The sequence below is a fragment of the Paramormyrops kingsleyae genome, chromosome 9 (genome assembly GCF_048594095.1).
Source record: "Paramormyrops kingsleyae isolate MSU_618 chromosome 9, PKINGS_0.4, whole genome shotgun sequence".
NCBI lineage: Eukaryota > Metazoa > Chordata > Actinopteri > Osteoglossiformes > Mormyridae > Paramormyrops > Paramormyrops kingsleyae.
The window spans coordinates 29989695-29995939 of NC_132805.1; the positions used below are offsets into that span (position 1 = coordinate 29989695).

Genomic DNA, 6245 nt, shown 5'->3' on the forward strand with positions numbered 1-6245 from the left:
AGCCAGAAAAGGAATAGGAGGAAAAGAAGAGAGACTTCACATTACTGGGCAACTGCTGAGTGTCTCCCACAGAACAGTTTAGCAGACTTGGCCATTTAGGGGATTGTGCAGGGGATCAAAAGGGTCAGAGATCCCTTTACCAATTAACAGCGGGTAGGAGGACATCAAATAAGGTGTAAATTTCAGTTCTGCAATTTTGAGTAAGTCAAGCATGAAATGCATTCTAATGCTCCTCAGTAGCTCCGGCTCTGAGCCATTGGTGATGTCATCAGTGCACTAAAGGAAGCTTAATCGCACTTAGAGTGGTATGTAGCAATCATGCTCAAATAGGCACTACGGCTTGTGTTGGATAACACTGGCACAACACTTTTCTTTTTTTCCCTGTCCAACAAAGTATGAAAGAGATTTGAACTGAAATCTATTTTTTTGGAACAGAATATACAAATATTTTTCAACACCAGCTTGTGAAAATGTAATACATTGCCCGTATTGTAAGCTTAAAAACATCAAAAAGAGATTAAAGTTACTTTAGGCTTATTTTCAATCATGTGCAGGTATGATTGTATGTAGGATGATAATCCTAATTGTTTTGTGTACAGTAAATATCATTGTGAACAAATTACTCTTAGCAAGATTGTCAGTTTCTGACATCTTACTATAAATGATAATCCACCCCGTACAGCAGTCACTAGGATACTACAGAATGTCCCTCCTGCCTCTCTCTGCCTCTACTGTCACCCTTCCTGAGAGGATCTGGCAATGTCCATCAGACTGCTCGTAGGAACAAAAATCCATAAACTAGATATGGTCTTTAAGCCCTCCCCCCCCCCAACCCACTTTCCCCACCTCTATCCCCACCCTGGTGTAAATCAGTGCAGAAGTAAGTAAATGATGCTTAATTACAAATTACATTCTGTTTGGGACTGGGAACACCCTCTGGCTTGCATAATAAGCAGTCTTCAAGGCTCTCACCTGCCTGTGAAAGAACATAGGCAGAGCTGGGCTGAGGTGTTATGGAAGAGTGAAAACAAGCCACTGTACAGAGAAGCTTATTGGATTACGGAGGTTTAGGATTGTTGGAGAAAAAAGCAACGCATTCAGATCCTCGTTAGGGGCTCAATCAGTACTCTTGACGCTTCTTTTAGCATTGTAACTATTTGCTCTTATTGATACTATTTTTATAGCCGTTATTACTCTAGTGACGAGAATAATCATCGTCATCGTCGTCATCATCGTCATTTATTCCAAGCGCACTGCTAATTTACCATGGATATCGCTGCTGTCCTTGGAGAAAAAATATAAAATGCAAAGATTAATTAAGTAAGCATATCAAACAGCGTCAGAAAGCAGAAATATGAATCAGTATGTAAATTTAGTCAGTGTAATAATTTTGAATAATGAAAAATATATTAAACAGATTTAAGCCAAAATAAATTATATGGCTACAAAGAACAAGTGTCTATTTGCATGCATAATTTATTAAGTAGTAATGTGTTGATTCAAATACATTGAAATTACTATGAAATGTAATGCTTTTCATATTTGAAATGATACGATATTTCATAAAATATATATAGCAAAGCTATCATTTTAAACTTGATCAAATGTGTGAATCGGAAACATATAATGTATTTAAAATATTCTTTTTACTGTAAAACCTGCAGACACAGTCAATAAAACTGTCACATTTTGAACAAGACAGTGCCCGTTTATCTATGACTGATGCTATGTCGGGCAAAACCAAAAACGACTTATCCCGTCTTGGGTATTTTTCATTGGGTGGGTTTTAATTGCACCAATTTTTCCCATTTACCTACTTCACTCACAGAAGCATCAATAAGTACCGGGATGGTTTGTAATTCAAAGGGCCCATCTTAACTCGTTTAGTTGTACTAAGGGCTGAGTGAGGGAGACAAAGAGCCAAACACTCTGCCTCTGAGCTCATTATGCATATTTCAAAACAATTTGCAATTCAAGGGCACACAAAGTGGTAGGGAGGTGTTTCTGCAGGCTTCAAAGGCCACGCCTCCCACTGACCTCCTAACCTACTCCTCAGGTATAAACCCTGTTTAGATCCATGAACATAAAAGTGCATTTAAAATGACAAAAACACTATGTTATGAATGAAGGCATTCACTGTAACGCTAAACACAGCAGACACCCCTATAACTATTGTTCATGTCTATGCATAATGAAGTGCAGGAACTGCACTGAACTCTAAATTAAGCATGCGTAATTGTACACTACTTCTTATTTTACTGATGCTTGACAGAGGAAGGTTTACAAGGATATGTGGTTTTCTATATATTTTTCATATTATTAAAAGACAATCAATAACCAATAATAATGAAGGTTTGAATAAAATTAGAAATAACTTTCAAGGTGTCAGTTATTGAAAATAAAAAATATAGTCACTTAAATGACAAAATAAAACAGTAAATAGCAGAAATAGTGGAAAGTTAACAAATAAAAGGTAAAAATTACAAAATGCTAAAAACATTTACCTACTACACATATGCAAGCAACTTTAGATACAAAAATGCAGCAAATGTTTCCCATAACCGATTCAAAAACAATGATGTGTCCAACAGCAGTTACAAAATGAATATACAGTCTGGAAATCTTAAATATATAAAACAATAATTTTGATAATAGCAATAACAAAAACAAGGGGAGCATAGGCAAAAGCAGAAATAACAATATTTTGAAACCGAGGACTGATATTAATTTGGGTTTTTCCCAGCAAAGCTGTTAACAAGCACATGTGTGTGTTTCCGAGCAAGGTGGCACGGTTAACTTTACAACAGTGATGTCACTAGCGGATTTCACATCTGTAAATAATAACAAAAACACATTAATCACATGCAATGAAAATAAAACTGCGGGCAGTAAGAATAATTTGTCTCGGCTGAGGTGCTCCCTCTGTTTTAATAAGGAAGAAAAATAGGTCCCTTTGGTTGGAAACAGAGTGGCTGCTGCACCTTATCAGTGCCAGACTGATTTTGACTGTACCAGGAGTGACACCAGTAATCCATCATGTCATCAACCCCATGATGGATATACCACCAGCTCGTCTCCGTGTGGGAACAGGGAGGACGATGTAGCAAGTCGGGAGGCAAGTAACACTTAACCCTTACCCACCTCCCGCTCCCGCCTGGGCCACCGTGACCGCTGTCACGCAAGTGGGGGTCTCCCCCGGTGACAGTAAATCTATATGAACTCGCGCGATCTGCAATCATGACAACTCAGCACTGCGGCGTCACGTAGCGAGCGCGGCCGTCAGAGACGCCGACATGAGGTGCCGCCGGTGAAGGCGTCCGCTGAAGCCCACGGCTAACAGGATACGCAGCCGGGGAGAAGAAGTCAGGCAACTGTATTTCTAATAAACGGGAAAGAAGAGTGAGGTCAAATGAGGAGGCAGCTTGTCACCATCGTCTTCTTGAAAAACAAACAAAAACATTCAATTCAGTGCTAATTCTAAATGAAGGAAACTCATTTTTTGTAACAATACAAATCTTTTTTAGGTCATTTTTAATAATATTGCCTCCACTATGATCTGTGAGTTCATACACGGTGCTTGGTATAAAAACTCAGAATGCTTTAAATTATTGGATTTCTTCAAAGCAGGTACAGACATCCAGAATCAGCTTTGACCAAAAGTATCTGCTGATAGATTCCACCTGGCACCATTCACAAATCCCCCCCCCAACCCCTCTCTCTCTCTCTCTCTCTGCCTTTCTTCTATGGATTTATGAGAATGCATAGCTTTTAATTATAAACATTGCTGATAAAAGGTATGAGGCCTGTACCTAAGGATAAGGTTCTGATTCGATATTGTGCGCCAAACTTGCATAACACGCATAACTTGTGTGTGCGTTCAGATAGCACTGCTTTGTGTGTGTGAGAGAGAGCCTCGCAGTGCCTGGATACTTCTAAGCAGAGGTAAAGCCAGCTGGTTTCACAGACAAGTGGCATGCCATTACCAGTGTCATGTTTCACTGGCGAAACACAAAGCAGAGGCTGCCTGCCGGGAAGTTAGCGATTAGCGTTTAGCTCGACGGCCTGTTTTAGGCGCACTTAGTCCGTACATTCCAGCGTCTATGAGCTCTGAGAGAGCTCAGATGTGAAGCTGAAAACGTTAAGTCACAGGCACCGGCAGGCCATACATGTCATCGCTTAAAAACACGGCACAGAACAAGAGACACAACGCAGGACAAAGTTTCCAAGTAGCGTTTAACATGCCAAGCTGTCTGATTTCAGTAACAGTTTTGTAATGGGGTTTCCTCACAATTATTATGATAGCGATGATAACTTTCCAGCATGCTATCGTTTCAGTGGCAAAAGCGACCCCCCCCCCACGTGCTGAGTTTGGAGGGCTGTTTCTAAGAGCTCATTCACCTACCGTGTGTGACTAACCCCCATGGGGCAGGGGGAAAAAGTAGTAGCAGGGGGTCAGTCTTCTCAACTCAAAATTTTTCTCTTGTTTCATTTATCTTCATAAAACCGTGCCTGTAGTCGGTATTGAAAGGCTTTCCTAAGAAAGAAACAAAAATGTATATTTAAACAAACATAAAACAGCAAAATTTGCAAACAAACAATTATTCTTTTTAACACTCAAAGTGTAAAGACATAGAATTACACCAGAAATTTTGCATGTGATTGTTCACTTTTACGCATTTCTTACGTGGTTTTCTGTATTTCCTTGCAGTGTTTTCTCCAAATAATAAATACAACAATTTTCAGTGGAGTAATGCTTTTTATACGTGTATTTTGGACCCATTTTCCTCTTGCAGAAAGATATTTCTCTCTTTTCTAGGAACCCTGAGCATCACGGGAGGGGTTAGTGAAGGAAAAGTAGCCCCCTTCACGGAGGCGTCCAGAGGTGATAAAAATCAATGGCATGAATGGAGAATTGCCTGGGAGGGATCACAACAGTTTGGCGATAAGAAAAGATTAAGGGTTGTGCTGCCTCATGCAGTTCGCTTGTTTGTTTGTTTGCTCGTCTCCCTAAATATTTCAGCCCGGCCCCGTTGGCAGCCGATCTCAATGGGCGAGTGTTTAATTTTGAGGTCTGAGTGCCAGACTTTCACACACCGCCCCTCCCACCGTGTCGTGTCACACTTTTCAGGAAGCGAACACCCCGAAAGTAAGCGATCAATAACTGGGCCGGTCGATGTTATCACCTGGGAGGGAAGGCCTGGACAGTTCAGCTCACGGGGGCATGTGTCGGGAAACGTGGGCCGGGCGACCCTGGCGTTTATGCAGCAGGAATGGATGAGGTCAGATAAAAGTTTGAGGGGGGAGAAAAAACAAGTTGAAGAATAGACAGTCTTACTGCCGCTGTTTCCATCATCTTCCCAAGGAAACGAAAAATGACATGATTTCAGTTCCTCAGTGAACAGAAAAAAAAACTAATCTAAAACAAATCTCTAAAATCACAACAGAATTGCCACGGCTTTGTTTAATTATTTAAAAACCTCACATATTCAGAACTGATTATTCAGTGAGAAACACAGAATTGTCATAACAAAATGAGAATAAAGTGAATTATGTAGATGGAAAATGTTTGTTTGTATTACAAATGATGTTTTGTGTCTTTTGCACAGTGTTTTTGGATTTCACTTTTTTTCAGCTTAATCAATTATTTAGAAGTTTCCATGCAAATTCATTCACTTTTATGGCAAAGCAGTGCGTCTGTTTTCGTTCTAATACTCTACTTTTTAAAGTCTGTCTTAACTAAATATGCTTCATTGTGCTATCCACTGACAAACAATAAATACAGGTGCATAGTTTTACCATGTGACTATTATCATTGTTTTTATTATTTGGGATAGCACCATATTTCGCTCACATTGAAAATATATACGTATGTAAATATAGATGTATACCCTTGAGTAAAAACCGCTGGTGTATTTTGAAAGTAACATCCTACACGATTAACAGAGTGCCTAAAAAGCAAATGCGATATTACAGTAGAGAATGAATCTGGTCTTTCCTTTTCTGCCGTGTTTCTCTCACGATTCCCTCTGGGTATTTTCGCATGGATGTTTTTATACGTGAGTGATTGGATCTCGCAGTTCCGGCCGCCTGCGAAGCTGCAGTCTGTCTGCGCACACAATGCCCCATGTCCTGGCAGAAGAACTGCGCAGGAATTTCTGCCCAGGGCGATGACCTTGGTGGCCCTGCGGTACAAGGAAACTCCACAGGATATCACCAAAGATGAGCCCCAGCATAGATAACGAGAT

The 6245-nt window shown here is 40.2% G+C and overlaps 1 long non-coding RNA gene across 1 annotated transcript; it reads right to left on the minus strand.

The window, feature by feature from the left end:
• Positions 1–1789: 1789 nt before the first annotated feature.
• Positions 1790–5999, minus strand: LOC111845927 (uncharacterized). The gene is made up of 3 exons (XR_002838771.1): positions 5184–5999; positions 4403–4534; positions 1790–3379 (listed from the first exon to the last, which is right to left on the minus strand). It is a non-coding gene; the product is annotated as an uncharacterized lncRNA (long non-coding RNA).
• Positions 6000–6245: the final 246 nt, after the last annotated feature.